Below are 17,222 nucleotides of genomic sequence, written 5' to 3' on the forward strand. Positions count from 1 at the left end.
TAGATCAGGAATCTGCACTTCTCACCCCTCCGCTGCTATAGCTCCGGGCCACCTCATCACTGTCTGCGGCCTAACGATTGCAGCAACCTCCAGATCAGGCTCCCTGGTTCTGCCCTTGGTCCCTTTCAGGCTCTTCTCAACACAGTGGCCAGAGGGATCCTGTCAAACTGTCAGTTCGATCACATCACTTCACTGTCAAAACCTTCCAAAGGCTCCCCATCATGTTTTGAATAGAATCCAAAGTCCTTGGCATAGACTACAAGGCCATACATCCCCCAGTCCCTGCCTGCCACTCTGATTTCGTCTCTGTCTGCTCTCCCAATGGTGTCCTGCTCCATCGTCCCTGGTCTCCTTGCTGTTCCTCGAACATGCCCACCACAGCTCCTTTCTAGCCCCCCTCCCAGATCCTTCCACCCTCTGATCTCCTTTCTTATTTCTACCTCCTTCACCACCCCCTCACAGACATTTGGCCCCAGCCAACTTTCCAAGACGTCAAGCACACTTCCACCCTAGGGCCTTTGCTCTGGCTCCCTGCCCCTCTCCCCGACCAGGAACATCTTCTCCAGGCGAGTCATGTGGCTCACTTCCTATTTATAGCAGCAATACCCCACACCACCTCCCTCACAAGCATACATCTTCCAGTCCATCCCCTTCTCTGCTTTATTACTCTCCCTAGTTGATTACCATCTTCTGACATACTACATTTTATTTATTTTATTGTTTACTCCTTCCAGTTGAATGTAAATTCCTTCCCTCCAGTGGAGCAGAAACTCAAAAGCAGAACAGCAAAGAGAATAAAGACTGAAAAGAAGAGAATATACAAGGACCGACTCAATGGACTTGAGTTTGAGCAAACTCCAGGAGACAGTGAAGGGAAAGGGGAAGTCTGGCGTGCTGCAGTCCATGGGGTGACAAAGAGTTGGACAGGACAAGGAACAACAAAATTCAAGGATAGTAGGGTGACTACAAAAGGTTTGATATGTGTATAATGGGAGCACCAGAAAGAGAAGAAAAAGAGAAAGGGACAAAAGACATACTAGAAAAAAAAACACTGATTGAAAATTTCTGCAAAATTGATGTCAGACAGCAAACCACAGATCCAGGAAGCTCAGCAAACACAAAATAGGATAAATGCAAACAAACAAAACCTACACCCAGGCAGGACATCTAGCGGCTGCTGTGTCACTGTGGAACGGGCGGGATTGCCATGGTTCACTTCTTGCACTGGGCCTCTCGCCTCTGGACCTTCAGAAGGATGTCCTGGGCGGTGGTGGGTGCAGATGAGCACCAGTGTCCATGATAGGGAGTAAAGTCTGAGAGGCCTGAACCCCTGCCAGGCTCTGTATTCACCAGGAAGTGCGTGCGGTAGCAGTTTCCCTGCCTGGGGCATCTCAGGCTCGGCCACCGGAGTTGACTTTGTGCAGCTGAGAGGCGGCGCAGCAGCGTGAGGCCCGCCTCCCAGGGGACCTTGGGCAAGTCCCTTTCTCAGGCCTCAGATCTCACCTGTGCCTGCCAGGGCGGTGGCTGTTTTGCAGGGTGATGTCGCTTTAGATGCGTGGCATTCGGGTCTGCTTATTATCCTGATGAACCCAAGTGCCCCGAGCCTCCACCGTACCCCACGTGCATTGGGGGTATTTTACTCGCCATGGTCATTAACAGGAAAACTTCTGAACCCGGCTGGAGGAATGGCACCACTATCCGCCCACTCCAAGACTGAAATTTCTCAAATTCCATGTATGCCTTCACCCCTTTTCTGCCTCAGAATGTCTGTTAAACTGAACTTAGCAAAATACAAAAAAAAAAAAAAAAAATCACCTCATCTCTGGAGGAACAAAGAGAAGAATTATATCTGACCAACAAGAAGAGAATGGAATGCAAAATTTAAAGTATTGAAAAAAGCAAACACTACCAGCCTAGAATTCTGGACCATGCAAAATTATTCTTCAGAAGGGGAGAAATTGTGATTTTTTTTTTCTCAGACAAACAAAAACTGAAGGAATTGGTTGCCTGTAGCCCTGCCTTGCATGAAATGTTTTCTAAAAGTTATTTAGAGAGATGGAAAAAGATAGAAGTTATAAACTCAGAACTTCATAATGATGTGGGAGTTCCCTGGTGGCCAAGTGGTTAAGATTCCAGCTTTCACTGCCATGGTTCAGGTTCAATCCCTGGTAGGGGAATTGAGATCCTGAAAAACTCAGGGTGGACAGAAAAAGAAAGAAAGATACATGTTTCCATTGGGGAAACTGAGATCCCGCGAGCCCCAGGGTGTCCAAAAAAAGAAAAAAAGAAAGATATCCATTTACATAAAGAACAATCATCAAAGAAGAAATAAGCGAAGACAAAGCAAAGCTTTAATTTTCTTATTATCAGTTCAGTTCAGTTCAGTCACTCAGTTGTGTCTGACTCTTTGCAACCCCATGGACCGCAGCAAGTGAGGCTTCCCTGTCCATCACCAACTCCCAGAGCTTGCTCAAACTCATATCCATCAAGTCAGTGATGCCATCCAACCATCTCATCCTCCATCATCCCCTTCGCCTCCCACCTTCAATCTTTCCCAACATCAGGGTCTTTTCAAATGAGTCATTTCTTCCGTCAGGTGGCCAAAGTATTGGAGCTTCAGCTTCAGCATCAGTCCTTCCAATGAATATTCAGGACTGATCTCCTTTAGGATGGACTGGTTGGATCTCCTTGCAGTCCAAGGGACTCTCAAGAGTCTTCTCCAACACCACAGTTCAAAAGCATCAATTCCTTGGAGCTCAGCTTTCTTTCTAGTCCAACTCTCACATCCATACATGACTACTGGAAAAGCCATAACTTTGACTAGACGGACCTTTGTTGGCAAAGTAATGTCTCTGCTTTTTAATATGCTGTTTAGGTTGGTCATAGCTTTTCTTCCAAGGAGTAGTGTCTTTTGGAGAAGGCAATGGCAACCCACTCCAGTACTCTTGCCTGGAAAATCCCATGGGTGGAGGAGCCTGGTAGGCTGTAGTCCATGGGGTCACGAAGAGTTGGACACGACTGAACGACTTCACTTTCACTTTTCACTTTCATGCATTGGAGAAGGAAATCGCAGCCCACTCCAGTGTTCTTGCCTGGAGAATCCCAGAGACGGTGGGGCCTGGTGGGCTACCATCTATGGGGTCGCACAGAGTCAGACACAACTGAAGTGACTTAGCAGCAGCAGTGTCTTTTAATTTCATGGCTGCAGTCACCATCTTTTCTCTCTTTTTCACTTTCTGCCATAAAGATAGTATCATCTGCGTACCTGAGGTTCTTGATATTTCTCCCAGCAACGTTGATTCCAGCTTGCACTTCATCCAACCTGGCATTTCGCATGATGTACTCTGCATATAACAGAAAATAATAATAACTTATTATTGATTGATCTAATAAATAACAAAGATGGGCACACTAAAGACAAAAATGGTATGGACCTAACAGAAGCAAAAGATATTAAGAAGAGGTGACCCACAGGGATCGAGAGGGAGGTTCAGGATGGGGGAACACATGTACACCCGTGGCTGATTCATGTCGATGTATGGCAAAAACCACCACAATATTGTAAAGTAATTAGCTTCCATTAAATTAAGAAATTAATTTAAAAGAAAAAAAGAAGAGGTGGCAAGAATACACAGAACTATACGAAAAAAGATCTTAATCATCCAGGTAACCACAATGATGTGATCACTTACCTAGAGCCAGACATCTCAGAGTGCAAAGTCAAGTGGGCCTTAGGAAGCATCACTACATACAAAGCTAATGGAGATGTTGGAATTCCAGCTGAGCTATTTCAAATCCTGAAAGATGATGCTGTTAAAGTGATTCACTTGATATGCCAGCAAGTTTGGAAAACTCAGCAGGGGCCCCAGGACTGGAAAAGGTCAGTTTTCATTCCAATCCCAAAGAAGAGCAATGCCAAAGAATGTTCAAACTACCGCACAATTGCACTCATTTCATGTGCTAGTAAGGTAATGTTCAAAATCCTTCAAGCTAGACTTCAATAGTATGTGAACCAAGAACTTTCAGATGTACAAACTGGATTTAGAAAAAGCAGAGGAATCAAAGATCAAATTGCCAACATCTATTGGATCATAGAAAAAGCTAGAGAATTTCAGAAAAAAATTCTACTTCTGCTTCACTGACTATACTAAAACCTTTGACTGTGTGGATCACAACAAACTGGAAAACTCTTAAAGCGTGGGAGTACCAGACCACCTTACCTGCCTCCTGCGAAACCTGTATACAGGTCAAGAAGCAACAGTTAGAACTGGACATGGAACAATGGACTGGTTCCAAATTGGGAAAGGAGTACATCAAGGCTGTATGCTGTCACCCTGCTTATTTAACTTCTATGCAGAGTACATCTGGAGAAGGAAATGGCAACCCACTCCAGTACTCTTGCCTGGAAAATCCCACGGACGGAGGAGCCTGGTAGGCTGCAGTCCATGGGGTCACTAGGAGTCGGACACAACTGAGCGACTTCACTTTCACTTTCATGCATTGGAGAAGGAAATGGCAACCCACTCCAGTGTTCTTGCCTGGAGAATCCCAGGGACGGGGAAGCCTGGTGGGCTGCCGTCTATGGGGTCGCAGAGTCGGACATGACTGAAGTGACTTAGCAGCAGCAGCAGAGTACATCACGCGAAATGCCAGGCTGTAGAAGCACAAGCTGGAATCAAGATTGCTGAGAGAAATATCAATAACCTCAGATATGCCGATGACACCACCCTAATGGCAGAAAGCAAAATGGAATTAAAGAGCCTCTTGATGAAAGTAAAAGAGGAGAGTGAAAAATCTGGCTTAAAACTCAACATTCAAAGAATTACAATCATGTCATCTGGCCCCATTACTTCGTGGCAAATAGATGGGGAAACAATGAAAACAGTGACAGACAATTTTCTTGGGCTCCAAAATCACTGTGGACAGTGACTGCAGCCATGAAATTAAAAGACACTTGCTCCTTGGAAGAAAAACTGTGACAAACCTAGACAGAATATTAAAAAGTAGAGACATAATTTTGTTGACAGTCTGTATAGTCAAAGCTATAGTTCTTCCAGTAGTCATGTACAGATGTAAGAACTGGACAATAAAAAAGACTGAGCAGCAAAGAATTGATGCTTTTCAATTTGTGGTGCTGGAGAAGGCTCTTGAGAGTCCCTCGGACTGCAAGGAGATCAAACCAGTCCATTCTAAAGGAAATCAACATTGAATATTCACTGGAAGGGCTGATGCTGAAGCTGAAGCTCCAATATTTTGGCCACCTGATATGAAAGCCAACTCACTGAAAAAAGACACTGATGCTGGGAAAGACTGCGGGCAGGAGGAGAAGGGGACAACAGAGGACGAGATGGTTGGATGGCATCACTGACTCAATGGACTTGAGTTTGAGAAAACTCTGGGAAATAGTAAAGGGCAAGGAAGCCTGGCATGCTGCAGTCCATGGGGTCGTAAAGAGTTGGACTTGACTGAGTGACTGAGCAACAGCAATGAAGTATTCCATTAGTATGCTTATATATGTATATATGTATACACAGATAACAATGCAGGAGGTCTAAGAGAGGCAGATTTGATCCCTGGGTTAGGAAGATCTCCTGGAGAAGGGCATGACAACCTGCTCCAGTATTCTTGCCTGGAGAATCTCATGGACAGAGGAGCCCAGCAGGCTACAGTCCATAAGGTGGTAAAGAATCTGACATGACTAAAGAGACTTATCTCACACAAGCACACATGTGTATACAGGTATGTGTATGTATATACATTTCAATATATATAAGTGAATTGAATAACAGTAATGATACAAGAGACAGGAAGGAGAAAGTTGGATTAGTTACTATAAGGTACTCAAACGATCTGCCAAGTTTTACAGTGTTATTTGAAAGTGAATTTGTATTAGTTGTAAATGTATACTGCAAGTGCCAGGGAACCACTAAAAAAGTTTTGCTTGTTTTTTTTTCAAGTATAATAGGGCTTCCCTGTTTTTTGAATAGGACTTCACTTACATATAGTGAAATGTATATACATACATACACCTGTACACACTTGTGTGCTTGTGTGTGCTAAGTCTCTTCAGTCATGTCCAACTCTTTGCCACCTTATGGACTGTAGCTTGCTGGGCTCCTCTGTCCCTGAGATTCTCCAGTGCCTAAGAGTCTGTGCTCTCAATGCAGGGGGCCCAGGTTCGATCCCTGATCAGGGAACTAGGACCCACATGCCGAAACTAACAGTTCACCTGCTGGAAGTAGAAGATCTCATATGCCGCAACTGGAAAAAAAAGATTCCACGTACCACAACTAAGCCCCAGTGCAGCCAAATACACAAATAAACAAAAATAAACTATAAAAAAAGAAGGGACGGGAGATATCCCATGCCAATGGAAGCCAAAAGAGAGCAAAGATGACTGTACTTATAAAAGACAAAATAGACTTTAAGACAAAAACTGTAACAGACAAAGACTTCATGTAATGACAAAAGGGTCAGGTCATCAAGAAGATATGACAGTTGTAAACATATAGGCCCCTGACATGTATTAAATAAATACCAACAGATCTGAAGGGAGAAATAGATAGCAATACAATCATAGCAGGAAATTTAAGTAGGGATTTGAGTGGATTAAACTACCACTTTCAACTATGGATAGATCACCCAGACAGAAAATCAATGCAGAAACACTAGACTTGAACTATACTTTATACCAAATGGCCCTAACAGACATAAATAGAACATTTCATCCAAAAACCCCCAAATTCATGAAGAACAACGTCCAGGATAGATCATGGGTGCATGCTCAGTCATTCAGTCTTACCTGACCCTTTGCGAGCTCATGGACTGTAGCCCACCAGGCTCCTTTATCTGAAGAATTTTCCAGGCAAGAATAATGGAGTGGGTTGCCGTTTCCTCCTCCAAAGATAGATTATATTAGGTCACAAAACAAGTTTGAACAAATATAAGAAAATTTCTACCTTAGCAAATATCTTTTCTGAACACAGTGCTATGAAACTATGAAACTAGAAATCAGTAACAAGAAAAATGGAAAATTTCTGTGTGAAAATAAAATAACACATTCCTGAACAACCATTGAGTCAAAGAGGAAATCGAAAAGTATCTTGAAAGAAGCAATAATGGAAATGCAATATTCCAAAACGTACGGAATGCAGCAAAAACAGTTCTAAGAGGGAAGTTTATAGCTACAAACCTGTACATCAGCCAAAAAAAAAGTCTTAAAAAACAACCTAACTTTACACCTCAAGAAGCCAGAAAAAAGAAGACCAAAGTCAGCCCAGTGTCAGCAAAAGGAGGAAAATGAAGAGGATCAGAGAAGAAGTAAATGAAACCAAGACCTGAAAAGCAACGTAAAAATCAAGAACTATTTTTTAAAAGATAAAACTGACAAAGCTTCAGCTAGGCTAAGGGGGGAAAGAAGAGATAAGACTTGAGTAAATAAGTAAAAGGCGTACATGTTGGGAAGGAAGACATAAAACTGTTTTTGTTCACAGAAGACATGATTATCTAAGTAGAAAATCCAAAAGAACTGACATAAAAACAATTCCTGAACTAACAAATGACTATAGCAAAGTCAGAGAATACAAGCTCAATATGCAAAAGTCAATCACTTTCCTACAAACCAGCAATAAACAAGTAGAATCTGAAATTTAAAAAACACAGTACCATTTACAGTATCAACTAAAAAACTGAAACAGGTATAAATCCAACGGATAGGTATAAGATCTATATAAAAGAAAAGTGCAGAGGATGGGCACGATAAAGGACAAAAGTGATAAGGACCTAACAGAAGCAGAAGAGACTAAGAAGAGGTGGCAAGAACACCCAGCAGAAGTATACCAAAAGGGTCTTAATGGCCCCAGTCCATAGTGGTGCAGTCACTTACCTAGAGCAGGACATCCTGGACTGTGAAGTCAAGTGGGGCTTAGGAAGCATTACTAAGAACAAAGCAAGCGGTGGTGACGGAATTCCAGTTGAGCTATTTAAAATCCTAAAAGATGATGCTGTTAAAGTGTTGCACTCAATGTGTAAAATTTGGAAAACTCAGCCGTGGCCACAGGACTGGGAAAGGTCAAGGGGACCTCAAAGAAACCACACATACACACACATAGATCATGGGTGCCTGCAAGAAACGTGCTGTGACCCGAGATCTCCTGTGTTCCAGAAGGTTTGCTGAGCCCTTTCCGTGTGCCACCTCCCCCAGTCCTCATGAAAACATCATTATTATCTGCATTTTGCAGCCAAGGAGGCTGAAGCAAAGGGCAGTAAGGTGACTTGTCCAAGGTCATTTAGCTAAGGATAGGCACAGCCAAGATTTTAACCCGGGTCTGTCCAAGTTTGCTAGGTTGTGTGCTTGCTGAGTGCTTCAGTCATATCTGACACTTGGCATCTGGTCCCATCATTTCATGGGAAATAGATGGAAAAACAGTGGAAACAGTGTCAGACTTTATTTTGGGGGGCTCCAAAATCACTGCGGATGCTGATTGCAGCCATGAAATTAAAAGACGTTTATTACTTGGAAGGAAAGTTATGACCAACCAAGATAGTATATTAAAAAGCAGAGACATTACTTTGCCAACAAAGGTCCGTCTAGTCAAGGCTGTGGTTTTTCCCGTGGTCATGTATGGATGTGAGAGTTGGACTGTGAAGAAAGCTGATTGCCGAAGAATTGATGCTTTTGAACTGTGGTGTTGGAGAAGACTCTTGAGAGTCCCTTGGACTGCAAGGAGATCCAACCAGTCCATTCTAAAGGAGATCGATCCTGGGTGTTCATTGGAGGGACTGATGCTAAAGCTGAAACTCCAATACTTTGGCCACCTCATGCGTCGAGTTGACTCACTGGAAAAGACTCTGATGCTGGGAGGGATTGGGGGCGGGAGGAGAAGGGGACGACAGAGGATGAGATGGCTGGATGGCATCACCGACTCGATGGACATGAGTTTGAGTGAACTCTGGGAGTTGGTGATGGACAGGGAGGCCTGGCATGCTGTGATTCATGGGGTCGCAAAGAGTCGGACACGACTGAGCGACTGAACTGAACCTAACTGAACTGAACCCTATGGACAATAGCCCTCCAGGTTCCTCTTTCCATGGGATTTTCCAGTCAAGAATACTGGAGATTGTTGCCATTTCCTCCTCCAGGGGATCTTTCCAACCCAGGGATCCCACCTGCGTCTCTGAAGTCTCCTGCATTGGTAAGTGGATTCTTTATTTTACCTCTAGCGCCACCTGGGAAGCCCCTTTACCAGGCTGTTGTTCAGCCGCTAAGTCGTGTCTGACTCTTTGCGACCCCATGAACTGCAGCACACCAGGCTTCCATGCCCTTCACTACCTCCTGGAGTTTGCTCAAATTCATATCCACTGAGTTGGTGATGCCATGCAAATCTCATCCTCTGTTGCCCCCTTCTCCTCCTGCCTTCAACCTTTTCTAGCATCAAGGTCTTCTACAGTGAGTCAGCTCTTTGTATCAGGTGCCCAAAGTATTGGAACTTCAGCTTCAGCATCAGTCCTTCCAATGAATAGTCAGGGTTGATTTCCTTTAGGACTGACTGGTTTGATCTCCTTGCAGTCCAAGGGACTCTTGAGAGTCTTCTCCAGTACCACAATTACCTGGTAAAAGGATCAAACATAATAATTTAGTGGACAAAACCATGCAGTGTTTGACAGGTCTGGTCTGGAACCAGACTCAGTTCAGTCGCTCAGTTGTTCCCGACTCTTTGTGACCCCATGGGCTGCACCACGGCAGGCTGCAGCTAGACCGCCTGGGTTCAAAATCCTGACGCCTCCACTTAGTGGTTACGGCATCGGGGGGTTCTCTAGCTGCTGTGTCTCAGAGTTTCCAGCTGTAGAATAAGGCTCGTTTCCTTAAGCAACAGTTATATATTAAATCCCTCGGGGCCAAGAATAGGATGAGGTGACTGAGGCAGAATTGTGCCAGTACAGATTTGGGTTCTGTCATTATCTGAAATGTTGATATTTTGTTCATGGTAGCTTTTTGGCATTAATTTTTTAATATGCTTTACCTAGATTGCCAAGTTTGAGGTACACCCTTAAATTTCTTGAAAAATGAGTTCCTCACTCATCTTGGTCCCATCCCTGCCCCTGGGGAACTCAACCTTGAGCAAAGCAAATTCCTACTTTAAAGAGATGCACATCCTAGAGGGGAAGGCTGCCAATCAACGGAGTTTAAATGTATGACACATCTGAAGCTAAGAAGAAAAACAAAGTTGTGGAAAGAGAGAGACACGAGGCAAAAAAAGAAATAGAATCCACCTCACAAGGTTGGTTCAGTTCAGTTCAGTTCAGTTCAGTCGCTCAGTCGTGTCCGACTCTCCGCGACCCCATGAATCACAGCATGCCAGGCCTCCCTGTCCATCACCAACTCCTGGAGTTCACTCAAACTCATGTCCACAGAGTCGGTGATGCCATCCAGCCATCTCATTCTCGGTCGTCCCCTTCTCCTCCCGCCCCCAATCCCTCCCAGTGTCAGAGTCTTTTCCAGTGAGTCAACTCGTCGCATGAGATGGCCGAAGTATTGCAGTTTCAGCTTTAGCATCAGTCCTTCCAATGAACACCCAGGGTTGATCTCCTTTAGAATGGACTGGTTGGATCTCCTTGCAGTCCAAGGGACTCTCAAGAGTCTTCTCCAACACCACAGTTCAAAAGCATCAATTCTTTGATGATCAGCTTTCTTCACAGTCCAACTCTCACATCCATACATGACCACGGGAAAAACTATAGCCTTGACTAGACGGACCTTGGTTGGCAAAGTAATGTCTCTGCTTTTTAATATACTATCAAGTTTGGTCATAACTTTCCTTTCAAGGAGAAGGCTTCTTTTAATTTCATGGCTGCAATCAGCATCCGCAGTGATTTTGGAGCCCAAAAAAATAAAGTCTGACACTGTTTCCACTGTTTTTCCATCTATTTCCCATGAAGTGATGGGACCAGATGCCATGATCTTTGTTTTCTGAATGTTGAGCTTCAAGCCAACCTTTTCACTCTCCTCTTTCACTTTCATCAAGAGGCTTTTGAGTTCCTCTTCACTTTCTGCCATAAGGGTAGTGTCATCTGCATATCTGAGGTTATTGATATTTTTCCCAGCAATCTTGATTCCAGCTTGTGCTTCTTCCAGCCCAGGGTTCCTCATGATGTACTCTGCATATAAGTTAAATAAGCAAGGTGACAATATACAGCCTTGATGTACTCCTTCTCCTATTTGGAACCAGTCTGTTGTTCCATGTACAGTTCTGACTGTTGCTTCCTGACCTGCATACAAGTTTCTCAAGAGACAGGTCAGGTGGTCTGGTATTCCCATCTCTTTCAGAATTTTCCACAGTTTACTGTGATCCACATAGTCAAAGGCTTTGGCATAGTCAATGAAGCAGAAATAGATATTTTTCTGGAACTCTCTTGCTTTCTCCATGATCCAGCGGATGTTGGCAATTTGATCTTTGGTGCCTCTGCCCTTTCTAAAACCTGCTTGAACATCTGGGAGTTCACGGTTCACATATTGCTGAAGCCTGGGTTGGAGGATTTTGAGCATGACTTTACTAGCGTGTGAGATGAGTGCAATTGTGCGGTAGTTTGAGCATTTTTTGGCATTGCCTTTCTTTGGGATTGGAATGAAGACTGACCTTTTTGAGTCCTGTGGCCACTGCTGAGTTTTCCAAATTTGCTGGCATATTGAGTGAAGCACTTTCACAGCATCATCTTTCAGGATTTGAAATAGCGCAACTGGAATTCCATCACCTCCACTAGCTTTGTTCGTAGTGATGCTTTCTAAGGCCCACTTGACTTCACATTCCAAGATGTCTGGCTCTAGGTCAGTGATCACATTATCGTGACTATCTTGGTCGTGAAGATCTTTTTTGTACAGTTCTTCTGTGTATTTTTGCCACCTCTTCTTAATATCTTCTGCTTCTGTTAGGTCCATACCATTTCTGTCCTTTATCGAGCCCATCTTTGCATGAAATCTTCCCTTGGAATCTCTAATTTTCTTGAAGAGATCTCTTGTTTTTCCTATTTTGTTGTTTTCCTCTATTTCTTTACATTGATCACTGAGGAAGACTTTCTTATCTCTCCTTGCTATTCTTTGGAACTCTGCATTCAGATGCTTATATCTTTCCTTTTCTCCTTTGCTTTTCGCTTCTCTTCTTTTCACAACTATTTGTAAGGCCTCCTCAGACAGCCATTTTGCTTTTTTGCATTTCTTTTCCATGGGGATGGTCTTGGTCCCTGTCTCCTGTACAATGTCACGAACCTCCGTCCAGAGTTCATCAGGCACTCTATCTATCAGATCTAGTCCCTTAAATCTATTTCTCACTTCCACTGTATAATCATAAGGGATTTGATTTAGGTCATACCTGAATGGTCTAGTGGTTTTCCCTACTTTTTTCAATTTAAGTCTGAATTTGGCAATAAGGAGTTCATGATCTGAGCCACAGTCAGCTCCTGGTCTTGTTTTTGCTAACTGTATACAGCTTCTCCATCTTTGGCTGCAAAGAATATAATCAATCTGATTTCGGTGTTGACCATCTGGTGATGTCCATGTGTAGAGTCTTCTCTTGTGTTGTTGGAAGAGGGTGTTTGCTATGACCAGTGCATATAAAGATTAAAATAAATAATTCATATAAAGCACCTAGTATAAAGGCGGGCACCTGCTAAAGTGCTCTGCAGACACTGGCCATTAATGTGACTTCAGTGTTGGCTCTGGGGACACATTACAGAGACTGCAGGGCTCTGCTCTCCTGGATCTTGCTGGGCAGTGTTTGTTTCATAAACTGGGAGTGGGCCCCACTGGTGCCAGGATTCTTAACCATCTTGTGAACCCCCAGGCAGTCCAGTGAAGCCCACAGACCCCTCCTCAGATAACAATTTTAAGAGCATAAAATAAAATGCTCAGGTTTACAAAAGAAATCTGTTGACATGGAATTATCAAAATATTTTAAGATACATGATACAGTAATACATGGGCTTCTTAGCAAACTAAATAACAAGTCCTAGCAGTGGGTCTGAGGAGGGAGGCAGATGACCTCTGCCACTCCCCTGGGGTAAAGCAATTGGAGATTCATTCCCTGTGGACTGAAAGTCCAAGACAAGAATAGCAGGACAATCAAGGAAGGCGGCTGGGCACAGCTCTGACCACAGATTTCTCATTCTCCAAGTTAGGAGACCTCCCTGACTGCACATGTGCAGAAAGGCTCCTTGCAGGTCAGTAGGAGAGTGATGCCAAGGGATGTTCTACCCATACGCCTTTTTGGTAAAATCCATCTTGGCTAAGAGATGCATGCACACACGTGGGAGGACCCCGAGATATACCCAATGTGCACTGTGAACCAGGCTAATCAAAGATTGGCCAGTGGAAGCCCAAAAGAAATGCCCCAGATAAATAATTCAAGCTGCCATGAGGGACTAGCCTTCTGAGCCTGCCCATGTGTCTGTCCACACATACTATACCTTTTCCTCCTGACAAATACTTCCTTCACCACTTTCTGTCTTTGTGGAAATTCTTTTCTGCAACGCCGAGAATCCAGGGCCCTTGTCATTGACCACGGTCTAGTGGCTAGGATCTGCAGTGCTCACCGCCATGACCCAGCCTCAATCTCTGGCTGGGAACCCAAGCCCCGCTCCAAGCCATTCCAGGCCAAGGCCGCCTGAGATCAGGTCTAGTAACTACCATAATTTCAAGGGAGTAAAGCATTTCTTGGGCTTCCTTGGTGCCTCAGATGGTAAAGAATCTGTCTGTAATGCAGGAGTCCAGGGTTCAATCCCCTGGGTTGGAAAGATCTGATGGAGACAGGAATGGCAACCCACCCACTCCAATATTCTTGTCTGGAGAATTCCATGGACAGAGGAGCCTGGTGGGCTACAGTCCATGGGATCACAAAAAGTCAGACACAACTGAGCAACTAACACACGCAAAGCATTTCTGGGCTGCATCAGGGCATCTGCAACAGCATAATGGAGATGCAAAATCATACGGTGTTTGTTAGTGACAATGTCACAAATACTGCTCATATTACTAAGATTTTTTGTCTCTATAACTGAAGGAAGTGCTACATTTCAGCTAAAGGTCAGTGAAAATAAAACTATCGAGTATTGTCCCATTTAAGTTCACAGACCCAGCTTACAAATCCCTGCATTAAGGGGCCTTTGGAAATCTATTTCAGGGGTCACAACCAGCACTTTTTGGATGAAATAATGATACAGACCAGACCAGGTTAGAACAGACTGTAATGGATCGACATGCATTGCTCACAGTAAAATGAATTCAGATTCACGAAACTTTCGTTTCACTTGTGTGTGTTGGTGGTGGGGGCGGTGTGGTTGTGTGTTATAGTTCACGATGCGAAAATACTTCTTGGGTTTCCCTGGTGGTGCGGTGGTTAAGGATCTGCCTTGCAATGCAGGGGACATGGGTTCAATCCCTAGTCCAGAAAGATCCCACGTGTCTTGGGGCAACGAAGGGCAAGTGCAGCAACTACTGAGCCTGCACGCCCTCGATCCGAAACAAGAGAAGCACAGCAAAGAGAAGCCTGAGCACTGCAACTAGAGAACAGCCACTCTCACGACCAGAGAAAGACAACACACAGCAACGAAGACACGGCCCAGCCAAAAACGAAATTAATTAATGGTCAGAAATATCTGAGAAGCAATGGCTCGAGGGAGGGCAGATCCAGCACAGCCGCGGCCCCATTGCAGGTGCAAACTTCCTTGTCCCCACTGGCCTTGGCCTCTGGTCCTTGTCTGCCCTTCTGCCTACACACGAGTATACACACAAGACCCAAGCTCAGAAAATGCTCTGCTGTCTGTGGCTACACAGCTGTTTCCCAGTCCTCAGGGAGAGGAGCAGGTGTGGCAATGCCCATGTCCTGAGCTCATCGCCTGTCTGGGGACATGCCCCTCCTGATGGCCACATGCACATATTAGGCAAATATTAGGCAAGCTCTTTGTGAAGAGCCAGCTGGCAACATGTCTGGAAGTGCCGGGCTCCAAAGGTTTGGGGCCAATTAAACAGCCTCTGATGAGACGCTATAGGGAGCGAAGGCTGGGCAGATACTTTGGTGCTTTTTTCTGACTGTGTGTGTGTTCTTATTGCCCAACCTCAATAGCAAAGGTAAAAGTCTGGGGACTTCCCTGGTGGGCCAATGGCTAAGATTCTGTGCTCCCAGTGCAGGGGGGCCTGGGTTCAATCCCTGGACAGGAAACTAGCTCCCACATGCCGCAACTAAGACCTGGAACAGTCAATAATTTTTCTTAAAAAAGGTGAGAGCCTGGCAGAGGATATTGGAATCAGAAAAACAAAAAACTCCCAAGGGAATCGACTCTGATTTCCCAAGGGGAAGGGGGTTTGACCCTCAGCAGATGGGAGCTGAGGAAACAAATTATTTGCCAGTCAGATGTGCTGGAAATTAACCCTGTGCTAATAAACAGGAAATAGCTAAAGGGGAAAGATGGGCTTTGTCCGGCGGAGGTGGGAGGAGGGGGGATTTAAAGCTGCAGCTCAATCTAGTGATTCAGAAGGGAAACGCTGGGGTCTGAAGCATCTGAGTTCAAATTCTGCCTACACTATTGCTTTGCTGTGTGACCTATGTATGGCAAGTCATTTTCCCTCTGTGGATCCTTGTTTTTTTTCGTCTATAAAATGGGAAAATAACAGTGTTTACTTTGAAAGACTACTGGAGAGCTTTAACAAAAAGATGTTAAATGCTTAGCCGTAGGCTTGGCATGCCTAAGTACTCAATAATGGCCAGCTCTCTCTGTTACCATCAATGTTATTTGTCCCGTAGCCTGGGGCCTATATCTGTTCCTTAGTGGAGATCTATTGTTCAGGCTGAGCTCCTCACAATGCCAGAAATCGGGAGAACATAAAATCCTGCTAGTTAAGATTTACTGAGCATTTACTGTATGCCAGGCACGGTTCTGAGCACTTCACATGCATTTATTTGCTAATTAATTCTTAGCAATGACGCTATAAAAATCAACCTGTGAAATTATCATCATGAGTATTATAAAATTATCATCAACAATAATTCTGTGAAACTCTCATCACCCTCATTTTAGAAATGAGGAACTGGGTTAGTTACCAACTGCTGTATAACAAATTACCCCAACACTTAGAAGCTTAGAACAACAGTAAACACTTATTATCTCACACTTTCTGTGGCTCAGGAATTTGGGGACTGCTTAGCTGTGTGGCTCCAGGGCAGACGCTCCGATGAGGCTGCGGTCAAGATGTTGGCCAGGGCTGTAGTTCTCTGAAAGCCTGGCTAGGCTGGGGGACCCGCTTCCAAGATAGCTCCCGCAGGGGCCTGATAAGTTGGTGTTGGGGCTGTTGGCAGAAGGCCTCAGTCCTTCACCACACGAATCTCTCCATAAGGTATTTTCTGTATCCTTACAATATGGCTGAGGGCTTCTCCCAGGGTGAGTGATCCAAGAGAAAGACAGAAGCTGGAATTTCTTTTTGCTCTAATTTTGTGTGTGTGTGTAGAAAAAAAACACATGTAACATAAACTTTACAAACTCTAGCCATTTTGAAGTATACAGTCCTCAGTGATATCAAGTACATTCATATTGTTGTACAGCCATCACCACCATCCATCTCCAGTATGCTTTCTTCTTGCAAAACCACAACTCTGTACCCGGTAAACAATAACTCCCCATTTCTCCTTCCTCAGTCCCTCTTGAAGCTGAGGAGCCTGGGTCTCACCTGGCACCAAGACATGGAAGAGGAAGGGATGGGGCAGGCCCTTCTAGCTATTGATTACTAGCTCCCTTGGTGAGTTTGGAGATGCCCACTTGCCTCATGCAGGAAGAGCCCTTGGAGCCAAAGGGAGGAGCTGGGATTTGAACCCAGATCTGGATCCTGAAATCTTAAGTCCTTCATCCCTCCACGAAGTTCAGCGAGTCAGTCCCTGTGACATTAGGGAGAGCATCAAAATTGCAAGCATACACCTGCCCAATACAACTTAACAACAATGATAAGCAGCACTGCCTCTCACAGGAATAATATGCATTACTTAAAATTTTAACTGTGGACAGTGTAGAGATATTAAAACTTCTTAAGCTATAAAGTTAAAAAGTAAGAAATTCTAGACACAGCTAAAGCATTGAATCTCCTATAGAAGGCAGAATCAGACATTTTTTTCTGGGCTCCTGCAGCCTCCCAAGCCTGCCCCATCACAGCCTTTACAGCACCAGGCTCTAACTTCCTCTGACTT

The sequence above is a fragment of the Moschus berezovskii genome, chromosome 15, assembly GCF_049115385.1.
Source record: "Moschus berezovskii isolate FMDL1 chromosome 15, NW_MosBer_1.0, whole genome shotgun sequence".
In the NCBI taxonomy this organism is placed as follows: domain Eukaryota; kingdom Metazoa; phylum Chordata; class Mammalia; order Artiodactyla; family Moschidae; genus Moschus; species Moschus berezovskii.